Source organism: Pholcus phalangioides, unplaced genomic scaffold, assembly GCF_987345545.1.
Source record: "Pholcus phalangioides strain wild (caught in Gottingen) unplaced genomic scaffold, Ppha-v1.0 ptg000022l_1, whole genome shotgun sequence".
NCBI lineage: Eukaryota > Metazoa > Arthropoda > Arachnida > Araneae > Pholcidae > Pholcus > Pholcus phalangioides.
This window is the reverse complement of record NW_028301615.1, coordinates 30,399,381-30,423,999: the sequence shown is the minus strand read 5'-3', so window position 1 is coordinate 30,423,999 and position 24,619 is coordinate 30,399,381. Positions and strand designations below refer to the sequence as shown.

At 35.4% G+C, this 24,619-nt stretch overlaps 1 long non-coding RNA gene across 1 annotated transcript in view; it reads left to right on the top strand.

Annotated features, from left to right (window-relative positions):
• LOC149070172 (uncharacterized) overlaps positions 1-23,095 on the top strand; it is a 39,158-nt gene extending 16,063 nt beyond the window's left edge. Inside the window, exon 2 of the long non-coding RNA XR_016195048.1 lies at positions 22,762-23,095. This is a non-coding gene — a long non-coding RNA (uncharacterized LOC149070172). The remainder of the gene's footprint in view (positions 1-22,761) is intronic.
• Positions 23,096-24,619: the final 1,524 nt, after the last annotated feature.

The window sequence follows — 24,619 nt, the reverse complement described above, 5'->3', positions numbered from 1 at the left end:
TATAGTGCATAAGATTTACATCGGTTGCAGCATAAAAATGAACAATATTATGGTATCATACCACATATTGTTCATTTCTATGCTACATACCGTTATAGAACCAACAGTCAATTTTATTTAGAAAATTTATAACAAGTACTTTTGGTTTCATTTAATAGGTGGCAGCAGGTGTCTCCCGCCGCTGTGGTGGTCGAGTGGTCATAGTGACGGACTCGCGATGCGAGGATCCGAGTTCGAACCCCACAGTGGTGGTCCGCTGAAGTTGGCTTTCTGTGTTTCCCAACTTCAAGGCGCAAATGCGAGCCGATCTTCCCGTTAAAAAGTCTCGCCACAGAGAGCAACAGGGCTACAACGTTACAAATATTCAATCATTACACTTCACTCACCATTTGAAGTATAGATGGCAGCACTGAAACATCATACACAACACTAGCTACACACTCAGACTGTTAGGTGCACTCACTTTGTTCCAGACTCTGCCACGAAGCTGGGCTGGAAGAGATCTCGGCAACGGGATAAGTCCGGTGGCAGAGACTCTGGCGTTCATCAGCAGGTGTCTCCCAGAGAAAAACTTCTCTATTTGAAGCAATATTCATGCGTTTCATTCTTTTAAGTAGTTGGGCATCCACTGTTCCTTTGTTTAGAAATAAAACTAAACCAAATTGGGAGGAAATCACAGAAATAAAATTCAACTTTGAGTAAGCGAAATTTTAATTTGTTTAAAAACCGTTCAAGTATTACGTCAGCAATTTTTTAGACATTTTTGTTCCTCTCCCCTCAGCAAAATTTCGTCAGCTGTGCCGTTCTACTTCCTACTCCACGCTGGGATTAGATACGTAATAAAGGAGTATTACAACAATGCATTTACAGGTACATAAACCTTACATAAGGTTTTCATTGTGTTGTTGGCTTTACCTCACCCACGAATCACCAGCTGAAGCTTTACGAACATTTCGGACACAAAAGAGATCGAAGAAAACTGCAAGTATAATCACCTTTGATGCACTGTCACGCAACGTCCTTTATCGACAAAAATGTTAACTAATTTCCACCCCTCTCCGTGAGAACAACTTTTTCGCAAACCGCATTCAAGTATACTTATTCCTTGAACTTTTATGAATATTCAAACAAAATTAAAAATGTATGGGACACCCTGTATGAACTTTCACAAACGAAATTTCATGGTTATTTTCTTCTTTAAAAAAAAGCAGAATAAATTAGGAAAAAACATTGTATTTTTATATATAATCTCAATATCACTTTATCCTCTTTTTCAATCAAGAATGGTTTAAAGATGTCAAGAATAACTTAAAAATATATTAAAGACATTTAAAGAGAGTAAAAAATAGTTTTATTGAGTTTTCTAATAAAATTTCTAAATTCTCTCACTCTTGCCGCAGACACTGGCGAAAAACCCGAGAACGAGGCGTCCGTGGGTAATTAACATATTTATTATTTCGCTATACCTCCCAGAATTTCCTCCCAGCTATATTTACCATAAGAATATGCTGCTGCTGAGGTTGGAATTTTTTCAATTCCACCGAATACTTTATGCATTCCTTTATTTCCAAAAATAAGGTGTCAGCAGTTGTAACAAGTCGGAAAAGGAAGAAAATAAAAAGACACTTCTCTACGTAAAGACACTATAATGAGAGCAACCTTTTCTGGAAATAGCAACAGCTGCATCGATGGCACCCGTGGTGAAGCCCGGGGGCGCTGGTTCACATACCAGAAGGGAAAAGAAAGAGACTCCGGTTTGGAAATGTCAAGGAATTCTTATTAAATATTAAACGAGAAAAAGGATCGAGATACATTCCTAATATGTGTATAGTCTGGATAAAAAACTGGGAAAAAAGAAATAATTCACTTTATGCAAATAAGATGGGAAAAAAACTCCTGGGTTTTCCCTATTTTTTTCCTTCAAAGGAATAGTTTCGAGAATCTTCAAATTGAACACTACTTCTTAGATGTAGAGGGTGTCCCATAAATTCATAAATAGTTTAAAAAATTATAAATATTGAAGGAATTGGTATACTTGAATGCGTTTTGCGAAAGAGTTATTCTCACGAAAGGGATTTTTGTTTTGGTGCAAGAAAAATTTAGTGCATTTCAAATTTTTTTGTCGATACAAGGGGCTGCATGAAAGCAAATCGGGAGTGATTGGAGCTGAACCATTTTCTTAATTCCTTCTATGACTGAAACGTTCGTAAAACTTCAGTCGGTGATTCGTGACTGAGGTAAAACAACTTCAATAATAGTACTTTATCCACCAATGTTTATGCATCGCTGAAATATTTAAGTATAAGCTTTCCAGTTATACAGTAACTGGGAAAATCAGAAATAATTCTACCACTTGCATTTTATTGACTATGAATTGCATATGTGCAGCGATTTGGTTTTGATCAACACTCTCCAAGACAAAAATTTTTTGCAATGTCCTCAAATTTCATAAATAAAGTTGATCTTCGGACCCCCCAAGCTAGAGACCGATCAAACTTTTTCTCCGCGGGGTGTTTCAGAAAGAACTCTCTAACTTTTTATGATATAACTTGGAAAGGGTCACCACACCAGAATTGAAATTTGAGCCGATTCCCAGCCCCTCAAGGCCCGACTGTCAGAGTAAAAACTGGCCATGAAGGTCTGTGAAAAGAAAACGTTGATAAATAGATAGATGAAATAAGAGGTGCTAAATTTGATTGGCCTGGAATCTTTAGTGCAAAGTTTTGCAAAATCATTTACAATTTTAACTAATAGATAGCCACACGGTCGTTTTATTACACGACTTCTTTCTGTAGGAACATTTGAAGGTTATTGTTTACAGCAAGAGTCCTCAAACGTTGTATCAGGTTGAGCAGTTCTGAGACTGTGAGGCAAAGACATCCATTGCAGTAGAGACATTGTATAAAAGTGGCTTTAATCTTCACTCCTCACTTTTGCCATGTCATTGTTGAGCAGGGCGACCAGTTAAGATCCATCGTAATGTGATTTGACCCATATTTGTGAAGGACGATATCACCCACTTTTCAAAAGAAATTGCACTGGTACTGTGGCACTATCTACTAGCCAAAATGGTAACTAAATCACAAACCGGCTCATTTGAAATCTCAGGTCTGCCCGTTAAGCCATGGCCACACTCGAGTTAAGGTTGGCTCAATAGTCATTCATTCGCAAATATTTACTCCAAATATTTGCCTACCCCGATGCAAAAAAAAGCAGCAGTGGCAAAGGCTGGCTACACACTGGCCCAACTTGGCCCAATATTCCTTGTTGAATATTCGCCAAGAACAAGAAGAGAACCGGTTTTTACGTTGTGTGACTGTCGGCGTTCTTCGACTTTGCTTGGAAGGTACTCGACCAACCTTCCAATACCTTCCAGCATCCAGCATTTCGCGATCATTGGCAATGGTGGAGTGTCCACGCTACTTGCTCATGGAACGTATTGGGCCATAATTGACACGAGTATAGCCATGGCTTCAAACGAGCTGATTGATCCATCAAAGTATCATCAATTTCTCTCGAGCATAGCTCTTCTTGCGAACCGGGCAAGTGTGCTATCATATACACCACGACGAGACATGACCCTTCCTTCCTTATTTCACGCACAGTAGCACGAGACGCTGAAGTAGAGGCATTAGTATCACCCCTAAACTTCAGCAAATAGCCCTCAGGTGAGATGGTAGAGAGAGTGAGTGACCGTGTCTCAGAGCACGAGACGCTGAAGTAGAGGCATTAGTATCACCCCTAATGTTCTTAAGTCAGCCACCTCGTTGGGCAATTTGCCTGTTGTGGCGTTGTATTTGTATTTGTATTTGTATTTGTATAAACTTCAGAAAATAGCCCTCAGGTGAGATGGTAGAGAGAGTGAGTGACCGTGTCTCACTGTTTGACTAATCTATCTATTACTGTTTCTAAGTTGTTTCATTTCAGATAAAGGAAGTACTTTCTGAAAGTCTCTGTAAATGCTTTATTTCTTGAGATTTGTATTTTTTTCCCAACTCTTTGTCATGGCTTCCCTTTCACTTGATTTTCCCTATGCCCCCCCCCCCCCCGAAAATATCCTAGGGCTGCGGTGGAGGGGTGATATAGGTCCCATACATATTAAATCTCAACCACAGTTAGCGATTGAATTCAATTTACTGCCAGATTTCAGCTTTGTTGATTCTAATTTTCAAAGTAAGCACGATTGTAATAAATCAAATCACTGATTGAAATGTCCACCGATGTATTTACACCATGTACATGGTAACTGATGGATTGACGGAATACATCAATTATAGATTAACTGTTAAGTAACACAACTCGAGTAACTCAAGAGCGTTATTATATTTGGAGCACGCAAACAGCGGCTGGGATGTGCAAAATTGGATTAGTTTGATGAGAAGTGGGTTTGTCTGACGTGAAATCTAATTTAGACCCAGATTCAATTATTGTTCAGAGAATACTTCAGTTTTGAAATTAGGGAGGGCATTTTTGGTTCTACGCAATAACATTTCAGTTAATATGAATTAAATAATATTCGTGTGAATTGATTTCGTGTTATTTTATTCTATACTTCATGTTGTTCGAAGAATGGACTGTAGCAGAGAACATAGGCGGAGATAGACTTGAAAGTCTGGGGTAGGAGTTCACGATGATTGCTGAGCATGATGATGATGATGTCAATCCATATATAAGCAAACACATTAGATCAGTCGGCTTTACGTTTGACGCTGGGGCATTGCCCCCCATGCCCTCCCCCGTATCTCCGCCCATGGCAGAGAATATCATTCGAATAATGTTGCTGTGGAAGCAATGAATCCATCATCATGAAGGTTTTGCACAGCAATTTCCACGAGGTTCTAATGTAGTGATTTCTAATTATTACTACTAATCCGGGAAAGCGTGAGTGAGTCCCCTTGTGAGTTCTTGGAGAGGTTTCAGGAGAGTCCGTGTCGGTCTTACTGGGGCAAATGGTCTGTGAAACAAAAAAGGTAAAACCAACCAGATCAAGACAATAATGTTTGGGGACTACAAATGTATATCCTAAATTAATTTCAAGCAAAATACACACGCAGGACTATTTAACAAAGGTGCCATTCTACTACTGCTCGACTGTACGTGCATTCTGCTGCATTTCTAACGAATCGGTATATGCCGGAACGTGTTGTGTAAGTATAAGAGTAGCCTAACGTACTTATTTTTTCAGAGTTGTTCTTGTTTAGTGTTATTGCTGGCGTTGCCATCTTCCTTCCATATTTTAAAGCAAAGATTTACCATCTTTCAATCATTCAAATGCTTGAATTTCCATGTTATGTAAGTATCGTGTTGAAGGTCTGCCTGCTGTGTGTCTGTGGAGAGACTTTTTTCCAATTTGAGACCGGCTCTCATTCGCTCCTCGAAGTTGGAAAACCGGATAGAACATTGAAAGACCGGACACACTCTATTTCGCTTCACTCAGAGAGATATCAAAGTGTTCCCCGAAGAATGGATGTGTCCAGAAATTTTATTAAATAACAAGTAACAAAAAGTAATAGAAGTAAATTGATTAGTGGCTTCAACAATCATTCATATAACAATATCATGAGCTTCGCAATATATAGATTTAGAGCAATCTGGTCCAATAACAATGATTAATCTAGAAATCTCGCATATAACACCCGTCGATCGTCTCTCGGCGCTGGGAGCGTCCCGCATTCAACGGTAACCGAGGATGATAACACTCCACTCGTGGTTACGTAGTCAGTCCAGGTTACGTTGTTTCGGAGACTGGACGTCCAGCCGCCATAGTATTCGTCCTCGTTTAGATGAAATGCAATCATTCCTCCTCATGTCACAAAAGATCATAACTGAAGAACCGCTGGAAACCAACTTCAACCGGCCACCATTGTGCCGCAAACGGGGTGCGAATCTCGATCCCACAATCCTGATTTTATATTGCTATAACATGCAATACGTATAACAGCTTCATGAATATTACATGAAGCTGTTATACGTATTACATTTTTTGTTACATGTATTGCTAGCCATTACCCACAGCTTCGGTCTCGGGAATTTGGTAACATGATAATTCTTCCTTAAGACCCCTTTAGGGATTTAGTTCTGAAAACTCCTTCCTTAGTGAGTCTCTACATGTATATATATAAATTAATTTCCTGTCTGTGCGTCTGTTTGTGTATGTTCTCTATACAAATCTACATTTTTCGATCGATCGTCGTCAAATTTTGCATATATACCAAACGGGACCCGACTACGCACAACAGCTTCATGAATATTACAACATGGAAGAGTTATATTTAACTCCAAGTACGTATCAGCTTTATATTCCATTAATATCTAGATAAAATGCACTATAATCAGATTTTGTTTTTTAAAAGGTTAAAGAGAAAATGGACCAAACATTCAATTGAGCATTTCTTCTTCTTGCAATCGTATTTTGTCTTTTTAAATTGTTTCTTGATGCCGATCTTTGCTATTTATTATCGTAAAGTGTAAAAGAAAAGAAGATTCGCTGTGCTGTTTTAAGCTTCGTTGATTTCGCCAATCTATCTTTTTAACAGCATTCAGAAGAAGAAGAAAAATGAATATAAAAGCATCCGCGTGGAGTTTTGAATTAATAGTCTCCTTTGCACTTTCTCTGATACGTTAATCTAATTTATAGGCGACCAAATTGGAATTTTTCCCCCCCACTAATTGCTAGTATCGTTTAATTTATTCTAATTTTTATGTTTAGAAACTGGAGCTGGTTCTTCGTTCCAGAAGAGGATTCCAAATGGGACCTTAGAAATATTGGTATCCATACTGCATGTTAAATTATTTAATTGAATCATTATCACATATTTTGGTGGGGATTTACATATTTCATTTAATACAAATCTTAAAATCTTACGTGTTATTCGTTTTTGATATTAGTTGAATTAAGTTAGAGTTTATTTTCCTTTACTTTAAGTTTAATGTATAGTACATTAAATTTACATTATCAGAATACATTAATAGTTTAATGTATTCTGATTTGAAATTTTCAAAACTGAAAATACGCCCCTTTTTTTAGCGAGATAGTATATGAGGTATTGCCGAAATTGTATTACATAATTGAATTTAATATTTTTAAATGAATTTTCATTCAATATAAGTAGAATATAATAAAAGTGAAAATGCGAAACATCTCATGAGGGTGAAAACGACCTTCTATGCTTGTTATTGTTAACATGTATTAATGTTTGGTGCAATGTTTTATTTAAGAAAATATGATAAAAATAATTATATATTGTTTTTAATTGGCGTAATACTCAAAATTCGAGAGAAAAAAAAGGTGAAGGAAAATATAGAGATAACACAGAGACACACATATATGCAACGGTATATGCCATAGGAGATTTAAACCTGAACAAATATGCGTAAAACCAGAAAATGACAACACATTACATACAGACAGTATGTGTTCCTCACATATTACATTTTACATAAAAGTAGTAATAAAAAAAAACTTATCAAATCTCCAAATAATAATTTCATTAAACAATAAACAAATTACTTATGCATCTCTGGCCATCAGCCAGGTCACTGGCTAATTTTGTAAACGTCAGTAATCATCCTATAATCTATGGCTTTTGCGGTGACAAAATGCAAGAACTGTTGCAGCAGCACGTTTTCAGTTCATATGTTACTGCCAAAAGCCTAAGTTGGTCACTTCGCGAAGTGGGGCTTTCGCCGGGCTTTAGCTGGCCCCTGTATGTCGATCCCTATACATCCTTATATCGATCCAGGGTCATCACCACGTTGACGTATTTTTTGTGTGATAATTATGACCATTTGCAATTAGCCATGGCAACCCTATCGATCACAAAGGTATTTGAATAGCGATAGATATCTTAGTGATATATATTTAGGGATCGGCACATAGGGGCGCGGCAAATTCCCGAATTTCGGACATTGGACGAATCAACTGGGCTAGCCACTTTACTAAGTGGCCAACTTCGGGCTTTGGAAGTAAAACATACAAAAATATTGCGCATTTGCTAGATATAAATGACGTTTTTTCTAGAAATTCGAGTTGTAGCGGAAACGGCGAATAATTAAGATTTTTTCATCGAATAAATGAATTATTTTAACATTAAATTGTATATGAGCCAATCGCGACCGAAGCCAGACATCGTATATACGTGAAAGCCGTATAACCGAGTGACGTATAAACGAGGTTCCACGGTATGAGTGTCTGGCTAAATTATTAAATTATCACAGATCATTGGAAACGCCCAAGAGAATTTTCCCACCCGCGATTACATCAAATATTACATTGCAAAACGAACGTTAAATAAGAAACTAAATAATTCAAGGGAAAAATGACGTCTTCTCTTCTCCCTATTCAATAAATAGCTTCGGAGAATTTTAATGTTCTCTTTCTCTGAATAACTTCAAGGTAAAATCTATTCATTGGTCGTTTCGATATTCGCATTTAAGTGCCTCCTCGTCAAGGAATTACTTCGATGTTCGAAGCTATAAGCCATTTCTACTTTATATATTGCTTACATTTTCTATTTATAACGTTTTCGTATAGATGGATTTTCTGTTTCTATACCTTAACGATGCGATTTTATAGCTTTTTTTGAGAGCCGACTTTTACGCATGACTGTCTGACCACGTACGTGATCTGGAATGCTTCATCAGATAACACTTTCGGAAACTAATTAATGAAACTCACGTTGCAAATGGCTTTTTTCCTCCATCTCTTATTGCATAAGAAGTTCAATCAAAGACATTTAGTATGCAGGTCTATATCTGTATGTTATTACCTTTATTCGTGGGCAAGTCTTTATATTAACTATTAAGCGAGTTATGCTAATTATCTATTAAGCTATAGTTATGCTAATTATCTATTAAGCTATAGTTACTTTAATTGTCTATTAAGCTATTTACGTAAACTGTCTATTAAGCTATTCATGTTAACTGCCGTTAATTTTATTATTGAATGAGTTTGTTTACACTTTTGAATGTCTAATAATGTGACTTGATAATACAACTCCATTATGAATTTGATTACTTTTCCTCGAGAAAGCCCATAATAACTAATTTTAGTTAAGCTAAAATGATTCATATTATTTTTTTTCATCTTAATTATATAATAATCTTGGGATATATGAAAAGAGGTTAGGAAATAATATAAATTGGTCATTTAATATCGTTGGCTCGAGGATGTAATTGACGTTAATATAAATATGAATATTTATAAAATGAATAAATAAACCCTTGTTTTTCAAAGTGGAATCTCTGCCGAGATATTTTAATTCCAAAAAATTGATAAAATTGTGGGAAAGAACAACATATTATTTCACGGATTGCAGTAAGAGACAAGCTTGTTTATGTTATTCATAAGCTGTTTTTTCTCTCACAGCAATTTTTGAATCCAAACACCTCAGCTAATTTTGCACTTGGAAAAATGACATTTTTTTTATTGGGCTAATGAAACACGGGGAACCAATTTCTTGATTGGAAGTAAGATTGTCGAGAATCGTATAAAATTAAATTTTGAATCTCTGTACATATACGGCCGATCTCCACCTTGAAAAGTCTCGGCACAGAGAGCAATATGCCTACAGCGATTCAATTCTTCAATCGTTACACTAACGTAATCATTACACTTCACTCATAGTCAGAAAAATTGACGGCAGACGGCAGCACCACACACATATAACAAGCATTACACAGAAACAGCCTTCACGTGAGGTGCACAACACATATACATGCACAGCTTCCAGCATGTCCCAGGTCTTGTTCGACCATCTGATAAAATCTCTTCATTGAGACAGAGCGGCGGGCCGTGACCTGGTTTAGGAGGAGGATGAGGTACGTGTACGGCCCCTGGTAATACATATGACATATTTAAGTTTAATAAGTTGTTTCAATAGTCTTCTTAATGGCGAAAAATCTTTCTATAACCAAGGGCTCACGAGTTATCTGAACTGAAATGGACTTGAGTGTTCACCCTGCAGAAATTAACTGTTCAGTCATTAAAAAATGATTCAATAAAATGAAACTTCAGAAATACTTCTATACCTTCCATTAATAAATGTTTGATAAACATTTTTCTGGAATTATATACATGTACAATCACAGTCACATGATGACATGAAGAAAGCATTGGAGGGGCTGAAAGTTGTTGATCATCCCGTATGTACGGGACTCTTGCCTCTTGCGCGTAAGCAGGAGAAAGAAGATACATTGCATTGTTTTTTCATAAATTATTGGGGGGGGGGGGGAGGATCAGCCCCAAATGGCCTCAGCTCCTAGGTTCCGACGCCTATGTATACAATAATGTTCAAAGTTCATTCACCCCTTGAACAAACGATAATAAATCAAGTTCTCTCGTTATAGCATGCACTCCAATCAAATCAATACTGCATCCACAAATATAGATATTTTATTAATGGATCCTCGATTAATACTTTGAGATGACCGTGAACAGCGGCATATTTACAGGGGTGCTTAGTGGGCTATTGCCCAGGGCAGCGAATTTCAGGAATGAGTGGCCAAGGCAATTAGTACAAAGGGTGAAACAGCGAAATTGCTATGTGGAACTAAATAAATCCGCCTCTACCGAGACAGCGAGTAACTATGTCAGCGAGAGACCCACAGAGTGTGAAAGCATGTGAATCACAAAAAGAATGATCTAGAACGCGTGCAAACAAGTGAATGACCAAAAAATGACATAGGCCATGTGCAAACATGTAAATGATCAAAAGATTGACCTATAAAGCAAAGAGCCAGTGTGCGACCAAAGCAGTGATCCAGAGTATGCGCAAATATATGAGTGACCTTGAAAGTGTACGAGCATGTGAGTGACCTTGAGAATGTACAAGCATGTGGGTGACCAAAACAGTGTGTAAGCATGTGGGTGACCAAAACAGTGTGTAAGCATGTGGGTGACCAAAACAGTGTATAAGCATGTCAATGACAAAGAGTGACTTACCGATACAGGTGTACTTACAGGACTGGGGAGGGGGCGAGAAGACCAAACTGGTTATAGCAGAGGGGCAGTGCCGTCTTAAAGCATGGGCCCACCCGGACACGGCCCGGGGGTCTCAAGAGAAGAGGGACCTCACAAAAATGAGAAGTAGTTATAATTTTCTAGAATTTAACTGGTAGGGCCTCAGAAAAAAAACCACTTGACCCGGGGACCCATGATGCTCTTAAGACGGCCCTGCAGAGGGGGCGAATTTGAGTAATGAGTGGTCAAAAAAATTAGACTAGAGTGGAAAAAGGGCGGCGAAATTCGCGTAACCCACAGGCAGCAAAGCAAATGAGCCCCTGATCATGAAAAACTGGAAACACGGAAAAAAACAAAGCACGGTACGTTTTGTGAAATTCGTAACTTTTTCATAAAATTAAAGAAAAAAAAGAAACGAAATTACAAAAGAAATTAATTACATACTCGTAACAACTATCCATGAAGGAAAAGAAATCTTGTTTTCTACTTGATATACATCTTCTAATCCTTTTTTTCTTAATCATCAGAATACACATAAACTTTCTAATTTCGTTCAAATGTTGCAATTTCACCGGAGGTAAATGCAACATGCTGAAACATTATAAAGAATGAGATATTATTCTGCATTGTGTTTTTAAAATGAAACATACATTTATTTCTGCTTGTTGAACAATACCTTCCGGAATTGAGTCAGTTCTTATTATGCTAAAATCTTGAATAAGCACTTCTGGAGAGTGTTTATCTTCTTTTTTTTCTTTCATTATTAAAGTCATTTATTCTTCTTTTTTACTCACGGTAAAATAATGAAAGTATTCACTGAAGCGAATTCCCATTTTTCTTCCTAGGGGGAAAAAAATGTATTAAAAACAAACATAATTTTTTTCCAAGTATTTCTAATCTTAATTGGCATGAGAAAAAGAAAATTTCCTTCCCGGTGGAAACAGGGGGGGAAAAAATGAATGAATGGACTTTCATTAAGAAATATTTATTAAATTTCCATATTAAATATAAGAATAAATGTCTAGGAATAAACTCACGGTAAAATAATGAAAGTATTCACTGAAGCGAATTCCCATTTTTCTTCCTAGGGGGAAAAAAATGTATTAAAAACAAACATAATTTTTTTCCAAGTATTTCTAATCTTAATTGGCATGAGAAAAAGAAAATTTCCTTCCCGGTGGAAACAGGGGGGGAAAAAATGAATGAATGGACTTTCATTAAGAAATATTTATTAAATTTCCATATTAAATATAAGAATAAATGTCTAGGAATAAACGTGTGTTTTTGAGAAGCTATTTATAGATATCCATTCATGTTCAAGAATTTTTTACGTCAAGATGATAGACTTGAGTATGTTGGAATCGTTTCGGCTGGGTAAAATTCAATTGAATGAATATAAATATCTAATTTTTTTTTCCTTTACAATCACCCAAAAATATATGCATATTCGTTTTCTATTACATTTATGGTCAAAAGAATAAATTGATGTTGAGAGAGATTGAAAACAAAACAAATTTTTACGATGAATTCAGAAATGATCCACGTTATGATTGAATACAGAAACTGTGTGTGTTCGTGAATGTACTCATGAATAAGTTAAACATTAAGTAATATTAAAGAGTTATTTTTAAAATGATAAGCTATGTTAAATTTTCAACATCGTGACTATCTCATGTATCTTAGAATCCCGAGAAGTCATTAGGAAACATGAACTTATTTCAATAAACTAGGGAAAAGCAGGTTTATTTTAATAAGAACAAAATTTTCGTGCATTCCGTGAATTGTTTTAAAATAATTACTATTAGAAATGATATATAATTTTTATTTAAACTAATCTGCAATTAATAATTAGATTTAAAAAAAAAAGGCTACATCTACGTGTGTTTTATTAATTTATTTTACAATATTTGAATTCGTGATGTTAATTGATGACTTATCACTTTATGATAACATTTCAACAATTCGTCTTTGGAATATGTTTATTAATCAAGCTCGCATTTAAATATATGTCTGAAAGACCGAAGGGTTGTTTTCACATAAAACCACCGCATATTAATTATAAATTTTTTTGAAAATTCGCGATAAAATTTTTCTAAATACAAGGCGGGCAAAAAGTCCGTAGAAACTTTAAAAATTCATGAAAACCGAAAAAATAACCGAAATAAAAAAACAGTTTGCAGGGTTAGCATCGCTAGGTCACGGGAATTTTTTTGACAGAGGAAAAAAAATAAATCAATCAAAAAACAGCCAATAGATGGCACTGATGCGAGTGACTTCTGTGGAAATATGCAAATGAGACGGTTATAACAAATTACGCTCCAAATCCACAACCAACTCACCGGTGTAAACCGTGTATGTGGACCTGCTGCACTCTGCCGTTGCTGGATTTGTGACTCGCCTGCAATGTGTTATCTCCTGAGGTGGCAGGGCGGTCATTTCAAATTTTTCCGGGGGGGAGGGGGGGGGGTTAAGACCCCGAACACCCCAAATGACGGGCCTGTGAGGTGGTGGTCATGTGGAACGCATACTGGTGTAATAAACGATTTTGAGGTATTCTGTTCGTTATTTGCGTATCTTTTCTTTGACTTGTGTACGTCAGCGCTACCTGTCGGCTGTTTTTGAGTTTTTTTCCTGTTTTTAAAAAAATTCCCGTGACCTAGCGATGCTAACCCCGCAAACCGTTTTTTATTTCGGTTATTTTTCCGGTTTTTATTAATTTTTAGTTTATACGGACTTTTTGCCTACCCTGTATGATTAATGTTGTATATGTAAGGAATTGAAAAACATCTTTTTTTAGATGAAAGTAATATTGCTAACGTACATGGAAAAAATAGTGCAGTATAATATGTGTTATTTTCGTCCGTATTTTGCTTGCCTTCGTTGTCTTATTCAATGAATGAAGATTAATGAGAATGATTGTGATGAACCCCAGATACATTTCTACTTATAAAATCGTAAAGTCATGTTATATGCATATTACAGTCGATATTCGTTATAACGACCAGCCTATTTTCACAGAAAACGGACGTTAAATTAGGAGGTCATTATATCAAATTTAAAAAAAATTAACATCTTAAGAGAATTGCTATTTTGACGGAATAAAAAATTATGTTGTTCTTTTTTTTAAGTAGTCGCAATGTAAATGCATCAGGTTAAGAAAATTCTGATGATCAATTGCATGAACGAACTTATGTACCAAATTTTCCATTATCAAATGCAAAGTCAGACACAATTTTGGCAAACGAAAAACATGGATTTTGCTATTTTTGCTAATTTATTTACGAAAAGTGTCGGGCATTGCTGAATTTGGACGTTGTATTTGGTTGAATGATAATTGTGGGCCTTTATATCAGAGGAGAAAAACATCATGGGGATGAATAGGAAATTTATCGCGACCTATCGTACGATCGTCATATCAGAACTGTCGCAATAACGCGTGGTCGTTGTAGAGAGCGTAAAGTAAATTACGATCTTTTAGGGATGTCTTTGCACAGGCACTAATATTTATAAGGACATGTCTCGAATGGCTCAAGATTACATCAGAAATTTCAATTTGTGAAAAGAATGGAAAAATACATTTGGAGCCTCAATCATGTTTAATGGAATGGCTAATCGAAAGGTGGTAATGGAATTTCATTCATCATACAACGATTATTTGCTTCAATTCAGTCTGGAATAAAAAATCGATAATTTACGAACGAAGCAATTCAAAAATGAATATGAATACATATAAAAAACAAATGTCACTCGCGAATAGATAAATATCCGATAATACTGCGATTTTGTGTTCATAAAAATCTAAACAGATTTTTCAACTGTTCAAAAAATTTATTTTTCATGACTTCAATTTTCATGTGTAGGCAAGTGCTACGTATTAAAGTAAAATACAAATACAAGGCCACAACAGGCAAAAATGCCCAGCGAGGTGGCTGAGAAAAAGATGCCCATAACAAATATGGATGTCATATATCACTAAAATACAGCAACCCAATTAAAAATGCAATTATAATAACTAAAAATTCGATGAATACTGAAAACATTATTACTTTTACCGGCTCTTATGCATAAAAGCATAGTATCGTTTGTAAAATTTGATAATTACTTGAAATTTATCGCCTTTATCTGTGATTGTGCATAATACCCTAGTGTAATTGGCGAATTTGATAAATATTAAAAAACTTCAGATCAGTCTAGTATGTGAATATAGTCGAGCCTCGATATAATGATAACAAATTTCACGATCGTACCCCCCGATACAATGTTATGCATAATCGCCGGTAAAAGTGATTAATTTAGGTAAATTTATTAAATTTACCAACGACTCCTGGGTACTGTGCATAATCGCAAGTGATTAATTTGAAGAAATTTATCAAACTTACCAAAATTCTCGGCGATTATATATAATAACCGGTTTTTATGCATAATGTAACCAGATTTATCGCATTTACCGTAACATATGTATTATATGTTTATACAAATACAAGGCCACAACAGGCAAAATGCCTAACAAGGTAGTTTAGATAGTTTAGAAAAATATGCCAACAACAAATATGAATATGGATGCCATAATATATTTCCAAAATACAGCAACCCAATTAAAAATCTGTGTGTGTGTGTGTGTGTGTGTGTGTGTGTGTGTGTGTGTGTGTGTGTGTGTGTGCGTGTGTGTGTGTGTTTTTTCTCTATACAAATCTACAATTTTAGAGGGTGAGAAACTGTCAGGCAACAATGGTTTTCTTGCCTCAACAATCACTTTCGGAACGTTTACTTTGGTGGTTACCGTGGATTCCTAGTAATCCGTTTCAGACGTGTATATGCCTTTACAATGGTTTTTCCCTTCTCTAATCCTGTTACCATATATATAATAGTTTATGCTTTTATAATGGTTTACCATTTTATCGCATTTACCGTAACATATATATCTTTATACAAATACAAAGCCACAACTTGGCCTTGTATTGCTATATAAAATACTAGCTATAATACCCGGCGTTGCCCGGGTTTTCTTCAATGAGGCTTTTTGGATCATGCGATATCTCCCTCTTTCTTTGAGGGACATGCAAACCGTGTCTAAGTTAACCAATATGGCGACTTCCAGCGCGACTAATGAAAGAAGCAAATCTAGATTTAAAGAAACGTAGAAATGAATATTAATTTTTTTTTCCTTTTTTAAGGGCGCTAAGTATTTCGATTCTCCCCTTTTGAACTTCAAGTTATCCATCTGCCTATTTAAGCTTCCAAAAATGCTTAATTAAAGCTGTGGAATTTCTTCGATGTACTTTATGGGCCCATAATTAGTTTTAAAACATCCTAAACTATATGAATTTATGCAGGTGAATATCAAAAGATAATACGCGGAAACATTAATTTTCATGCTTGAGAAGATGTAAACAAAAAGTTAAAATCAATGTTATTGCATAGATATCCAACGCAAAAGTAGGTCCGGGGGCTAATTACTTCCTATTTAATCTCCTGGGCTTCGTATATCTCTAAGCGAACTCAATATTTCAAAAATCTGGAATTCAATAAAATTTTTAAAATTACTGATTTGGCGAAAAACCCCACCAAATTTCCGCATTTCTATAGTAAAATCGGCAATTTTAACACTGATTTCTATGGGGATCATTCTTTGCCTGACCTTCAAAGTGATGCTGATAATGATTATAGCATCTATTCAAAAAGTCTCATTACTGGGTGGATTGAAAAAGTGGCAAACCATTATAAAGGCATAAACTATTTTACATATGGTAACAGGATTAAAGAAGTGACAAACTATTGTAAAGGCATATACACGTCTGAAACGCATTGCTAGGGATCCAGGGTAACCAAAGTAAACGTTCCAAAAGTGATTGTTGAGGCCCAGGAACCCTTGTTGCCCGACAGTGTTTTGCCCATTCGGGGCATTTGCCCTGCTCTGACAAAATTTTAAAGTAGCCTATCGTTCAAGTCGGATCCCATTTGGTATATATGCAAAATTTGGTGACGATCGATCTAAAATTGTAGATTTGTATAGAGAACATACACACACACTGACATACAGAAAATCAATTTTATATACATAGATAGCATTTTCAATACTCCCAGTAATGAGAGCTTTTTTGAATTTACGTCATAATCATCATCAGTATCATTTTGAGGGTCAGACAAAGGATGATCCCCATAGAAATCAGTGTTAAAATTGCCGATTTTACTGTAGAAATGCTGAAATTTGATGGGGTTTTCCGCCACATCAATAATTTTAAAAATTGTATTGAATTCTCGATTTTTGAAACATATTGAGTTCGCTTAGAGGTATACGAAGCCCAGGAGATTAAATATGAAGTAATTAGCCGGACGTACGTTTGAGTTGGATATCCAGGCAATAACATTGATTTAAACTTTTTATTTAAATCCTCTCAAGCTCGAAAAAGGAAAATGTGTCTGTATTGTCATTTAATATTCAACACTGCATAAATTCATATAGTTTAGAATATTTTAAAATTAATTATGTGCCCATAAAGTGCATCGATGAAATTCCACAGCTTTAACTAAGCATTTTTGGAAGCTGAAACAAGCAGAAATAGATAACTTGAAGTTCGGGGGGGGATCGAAATACTACTTAGCGCCCTTAAAAAAGGGGGAAAAAAATATATTCATTTCTATGTTGCTTTAGATCTAGATTTGTTTCTTTCATGAGTCGCGTTGGAAGTCGCCATATTGGTTAACTTAGACACGGTTTGTATGTCCCTCAAAGAAAGTGGGAGATATCACGTGATCCAAAAAGCCTCATTGAAGAGAACCCGGGCAGCGGCAGATATTATACCTAGTGTAATCATAAAACCTAAAGACTATATATACACATAATAAAATACAGCGCAATGCTCATAAAAAAATATTTATGGTTGTCTTACCTAAGTATGGATAGCTCCTCGATTTATCCGATACGTTTATCGTACTTATTTTTAAACGGGGCAATCACGTCAGAATTCACGACCCCGGGGATAAGCTATTCCATTTATTAACAACCCCATTAGAGAAAAATTCCCAGCGACACCACAATCTAGACTTGTTCCTTACCAATAACTAAACCAGACATGCACCTCGTCCACATTCCTCTGCGGAGCTTCTAACGAATTGGTACATGTTGGAATGTGTGTGTACGTATAGTGAACCTTCCGTGAAGTTTGTTCCTGTGTAATGCATGGTATGTGTAGTGCTGCCATCTGCAATCAATTTTTTTAAACTATGAATTTTTTCTCAATTCATAGTGAGTGAAGTGTAATGAATGAATAATTATACCGTTGTAGTCGTGTTACCAATGCGTACTGGTGTCCCCTTGTCAAAGCATTCGATTGACGGCTTATTAATAATTCATGGTCCATCCCAGCCATCCTGTTGAAAATTTTGAACACTTTGATCATATTCGCCGATACCTGCGTTCTTCCAATATTCAAGAAATCGAGTCTCTCTTCATAGCCCCGTGTGCCAACAAGAACACCAGTAGCTCTTCTCTGCACCCCTTCAACCAAATGCCCATTTTTATTTTCTAGGATTGAGAAATGGAACAGTAGAAAATATGCTTTTGGGAGAGCACAGCAATGTGATCGATTTCATATCGAAGTAACTTCTTCTTCTTTTTTTTCAATGTACTTTTGACACATATCCTTCATCAATACAAAAAATCAATATTCCAGACTCCTTAGCATTACTTCTCCCTTGAAACGTTATAAATATCCTCATTGGGTTTTCTTCTTTTGTAACTCAAGTTGTCAAACAAACTGAAGTTTTCTATCCAGCTGATGAAAAATGTCGAAAATGTCATAAGAAAACATTTCCTCAAGAGAGAAAAAAGGAAAGGAAAAATTTTTTATAATAAACTTTTTTTTTTCTGATATTACGAAGAGTCGAGGAGAAATTTTGAATTGACATGTCAACGCTTGTTTTTTTCATTTTAAACTCATTCTTATCCAAAAAACACAATTTTCAATCAATGTTATTTTGGATTAATAATTTTCTTTTCATAAATAGAAGAGAATTTATTTAAAAATAATAAGTTAAGAAATAAATACTGACTTGTTTTGAATTAAAAATAAATTATTTTAAAATTTTGAATTATTTTTTTGTTGTTTTAAATAACGTGATCTTCACGTATTCCCAAGGGATCAGCATGATCCGTCCAGGGAATTTGTTAGTATTAGTAGACATCCATGCCCAAACCGGGATTCGAACCCAGACTTGTACAGTGAGAAGCTAGTTCCCTAACCAGCAATGCATGTGTGGTGTAGCAGTAGCAGGTAGGGCTCGGAGATCCATGATGTTCTTAAGTCAGCCATCTCGTTGGGCAATCTGCCTGTTGTGGCGTTGTATTTGTATTTGTATAAAATGTGGAATCCCTGTTTGCTACGCACGCTGTATACCATTATACCAATTTCTTTTTCCGAATATATAAATATATTCGGATATATATTTTATATATATACGTATAAATATATACATATATTATATACACTGCTGGCCACCCAAATTGCAACACCAAGAAAGACAAGAGATATCGCAACAATATTTATTTTGTAGATAACATGTTGACCAAGCATCAAATGATTAAATTTATAGACTTCTGTGAAGTGTGGTTCCTGCCAAAATCAGTAGCCAGAGTAGCCGCCATTGTTGGAGATCACCGCTGCCACACGCCTCGGCATTGATTCAAAGAGACTTTGGATGTGTTCTTGGGGTACAGCAGAACAAGCGGCTTCCACGCGTTGCCAAAGTTGATCTGGTGTGGCAGCTGAGGATGTAATCTGGGTCAATCGTTGAGCAACCATGGACCACATGTTTTCTATCGGCGAAAGATCCGGTGAGCGAGCTGGCCAGGGAAGCAATTCAATCTGGCGATTGACGAAGAACCTTTGGACAATGCGTGTCACGTGTGGTCGCGCATTATCCTGTTGAAATATGGCTGTGGGCAAGCCCTGAAGGTAAGGAAGGACAACTGGCTCCAACACCTCGGAGATGTAGCGCTGGCTTTTTAAAGTACCGGCAATGCGTACTAGAGGAGTGCGAGAGTGATATCCAATACGGCCCCATACCAAAATACCCGGTGCAGGACCAGTGTGGCGGTGCATAACGCAGCTGTTCAGCATCCTCTCTCCACGGTGTCTCCAGACTCGAATCCGACCATCGTGGTGTTGCAGACAGAAGCGTGACTCGTCAGTAAAGACAATTTCATTCCATTGTGCCGTCCACATCCTTCTTTCATCGCACCATTGGCGGCGGAGACGTCTGTGGTTCTGCGTCAAGGGTAGACGAAGCAATGGACGTCTTGCGGACAGACCACTCTGTTGTAAACGGCGTCGAATGGTACGCGCAGACACTGGATGATGCGGTACAGACTGAATGTGCTGTGCTATGGTTCGTGATGTGGCTGAGCGATCCGTCACTGCCATACGCACAATACGCCTGTCATCACGTTAAGTGGTGCACTGAGGTGGATGCGATCGAACACGTCGGTCCGTCGTACCCTCCTGCATCCAACGATCACATATCCGTATTACAGTTGTTTGGTTTCGTCCGACACGACTACCGATTTCCCTGAAAGATAATCCACAATCTCGGTAGGCCACTATCCTTCCTCTGTCAAACTCGGATACTTGATCAAAAGATGATCGCTGTTTTCTACGAGGCATAATTGATCGGTTTTTTGAAAAAACCACAAGAAAAACACAATTGCCGTACTTCAAATCGTCGAAATCTCCAAGCCTTAAATAGCGCTTTGAAGTGGCGCCACAGGCGCGCGTGATGTGCGTCTGCGTTGAAATTCTAATCATTTGCATATCTCACCTCCGCTAATGCATGTTGTGAATTTCATATTATTTGCATGCTTCCTTCAGGGTGTTGCATTTACGGTGGCCAGCAGTGTATATATATATATATATGTATATCATTTTGTAGTTTAGTTTGTAGTTTAGAAAGTACACCTTTCAGTGTCATTTCAGTAAAAAATACGGTCATATAAGTACAATAATTTTTTATCTAGAAAGAGTTCATTCTTTTTCGGTGTGGTTTTTCAAGAATTGGGGAAATTTTACGTGTTCAGATATTTGTAAAAGTGCACAAAATTGAGGTGATTGAAAACAAAATTTAAGATAAAAACTATTCAACTTTGCTAAGCAAGATTTTATCCGTTTGGTGTGATAACATTAAAATCAAAGCAAAGGGCATATTTTACCCTTAATGCACTACTTTAGCTAAGGGAAAAAAAAAACAGTCTAAGTAATTAAATTGCTATGTTGGTGTATTATTTTAATTACAAATATGCTAAAATATGCTAACCGCACCAATTTACATCTGTTTAAAAAAAATCAGTACGTTTTTATGGGGGTGAACCATAGAGGGTCAAGTCCGATAACTTTCCCTCTGATAAATATATTAATAGTTCATATAGTTCAAATCTAGTTCAATACAAATATAGTTCAATTCAAATATAGTTCAATATCCGTTGGTGTTCATTAAAATTAAATTACTGTATCAAAATACACTCGTTTGTAGTTCAATATTCAAGAATTCTAAAATCTTTTTCACTCGGGTAATTTGAACGCAGGCCTGTATGAACCTGAGTGAAAAATCTTATTTCATGCATTCATTGCAACTCACGCACTATATTATCGAGATGAAATCGAGACATTTGAAATTCATGATCCTTCTTCACATATACATAAATATTTGACTACCACAACATTACTGTAAATACGAGAGTAAAATATATATATTCATGTAACTACAAACAGTTGAAAATTTTATTTCTGCTTTCTCCAAAAAAGGAAGATACGTATAATCTTTCAGACAAGAAAAAAAATGAAATATCCAACACGCAATGCAAATAACATGGACAGTAAATAAACAGCAAAATGTAAAACTGACAGCAAATGTCATTTCCTCCCCCCCCCCTTTTTTTGGCTTATTTTTCTAAATATAAATCCTCAAACCATGAAAAAAAATTTTAAGGAAAAAACACAAATTTTCTGTTTAACTTGAATCTCTTCCCTTCTCTAAAAACATAAGAAGCACAGCAAAATAAATCCAGAAGATAAAGAAGCATATAATGTGCTCTTAAAAAAGGACTTCAACCAAAATACAAAAAAAAGCAAAAAAAATGAATCAGCAATTTGAAGAGCGAAATTCGAAATTTGTTAGAAATGTAATACAAATGAAGGGGGGGAAAGTAAATTCAAAACTGTCTCATCAAAAACAAAAAAATCCGGTTCATTTATTGTAGAAAGCGAAAGAAATTTTGACGATGATTTGAATTTGTGTAACTACAATATTTTCTTCGGGAATCGACTGTGTATTGGAAAAATAGGTTTGTGTATAATACGGGGCGATCCAAGATACTTGAGAATTTTCTGATATCGTCTTTCGAATATTACGTAAATTTTGCTTAAAATACATAAAAATTATTTTCATGGAAAATGACATTTTTTTGGGTAGTCCGAAATTTGTAATTGTTTTTACTATTTTGAAACACTTTCTATCAAAAATTTTTATTAAACCTCACTCCAGTGTACCATTATATATAAAAATAACAAGATAGGCAGCCGAAGATACCATAAATTTTAAATAAGGTCTGAATATACAGTTGCCTCAAGGAGAAACAATTTTTGATAAACTAATGTCTATAGCTAATTAACATATTATTAATATTTTCTATATTTTAGACATTTCTTAAAGTGGTGTTTATCATAAAAATATGTCGTGGCTGGAATCTTTTTGTCTCTACAATATATTATATTTATCTATTATATTTTATCTATTCTTCTTCTATCCAGGAATAAGATGTCAGCAGATGTAACAAGTCAAAGGCTTGGAATAGGAAGAAAAACCACGCTTTTCACTTATGTAAAGACACCCATAATGAATGCAGAAAATGGCATCAGCTGCTGCGGAGGGACCCGTGGTGGGGCCACGGTGGGCTTTGGTTCGTATACTGGAAAGACCAAGAAAAAAAGAGAGTCTCCAGTTTGATATGTCAAGGAAATTCATACTTAATAAGAAAATGAGGGGAAAACGTTCGAAGTGTATTTTTCAGAATGTGTTTAGAAAAAAACGACAAGAAAAGGCATAATTTATTTTATGCAAAATAACCAGGAAAAAATGTTTTGGATTCCGTACATTTTTTTTCAACATTTTTTCTATTTTTTTGAAAAAAAACTCTTAAATATATATTTTTTTAATTTTTTGCTCAATTTTATTATCACAAGAATGGAATTTTTTTTTAAATATCTACTATAAATAACTTTAAGCTGTATAATTTATTTACAGATTCATTTTTATCACACGATTTACGCCTACTTCTACCTTACCGTATGACAAACAAACAAAAAAAACATACGTAATATATAAATAATTTTATTTTTGATTCTTCTCTTAAAAGAAGCAAAAATGTTTTAACAAATCATAATTTTATTTTAGAATTTCTCAATATCAAATTACTAGCTTTCAAATTGTATTTAAAGAAAACTCCTTTAATTTTCAATGGTCTAAATCCATAGTTGCCCTAGAGACCGAAAAAATTCGATAAAGTAATATGTATGGTTAATTAACATAATTCCTTTCGTATTTTATAATTTTCAGACATATTTTTTATTTTAAAAATATTCTGTGAGGTTGATTTTTTTTTTTTCATTTCCACCGAATATTTTATCCGTGTTTCTTTCATTTAGGAATTAGACGCCAGCAGATGTAACAAGTCGAAGGCTTGAAACAGGAAGAAAACAACGTTTTTTTTCTCCAGCGTAAAGACACCATAATGAAAGCGGCATTTCTGAAAATGGCAACAGCTGCTGTGGAGGGACCCGAGGTAGAGCCACGGTGGGCATTGGTTCCCATACTGGAAAGACCAAGGAAAAAAAGAGAGACTCCAGTTTGTGATATGATATAATGTCAAGGAAATTCTTACTTAATAAGAAAACGGGAGAAAAAAAGTTCGAAGTGTATTTTTTTGAATGTGTATAGGGAAAAAACGAGAAGAAAAGACAATTTATTTTATACGTATAAATAACCGAGAAAAAATGTTTTGAATTCCATAAATTTTTTTTTCAAACAATTTTTATTTTTTGAAAAAACTCTTAAATACTCAAGTGTTTTTGTTAATTTTTTACTAAGTTTTATTGTCACAAGAATGGAAATTTAAAAAAAAACACATTAATAATTACTACAATTAACTTTAAGTGATATAATTCATATGCAGGTTTATTTTTACCATTTTTATTACACGATATACACCTACACTCCTACCTTAGCGTATAGCAAACAAAAATATATAATATATGAATAATTTTATTTGTAATTCTTCTCTTAAAAGACGTAAATATGTTTTAACGCAACATAATTCCATTTTAGAAAATTTCTCCATCAAATTACTTGCTTTCAAGTTGTATTTAAAAAGACTCCATTAATTTTCAATGAAAGTCTGAATCCACAGTTGCCCCATAGACCAAGAAAATTCGATAATACCTATGGTTAATTAACATATTTCTTTCAATATTTTCTAATTTTCAGACATTCCTCAAAGTATTTTTTATCATAAAATATGCTGAGGTAGAATTTGTTTTTCCATTATTATTTCCACCGAATATTTTATCCATGTCTCTTTTATTTAGGAATTAGATGCCAGCAGATGTAACA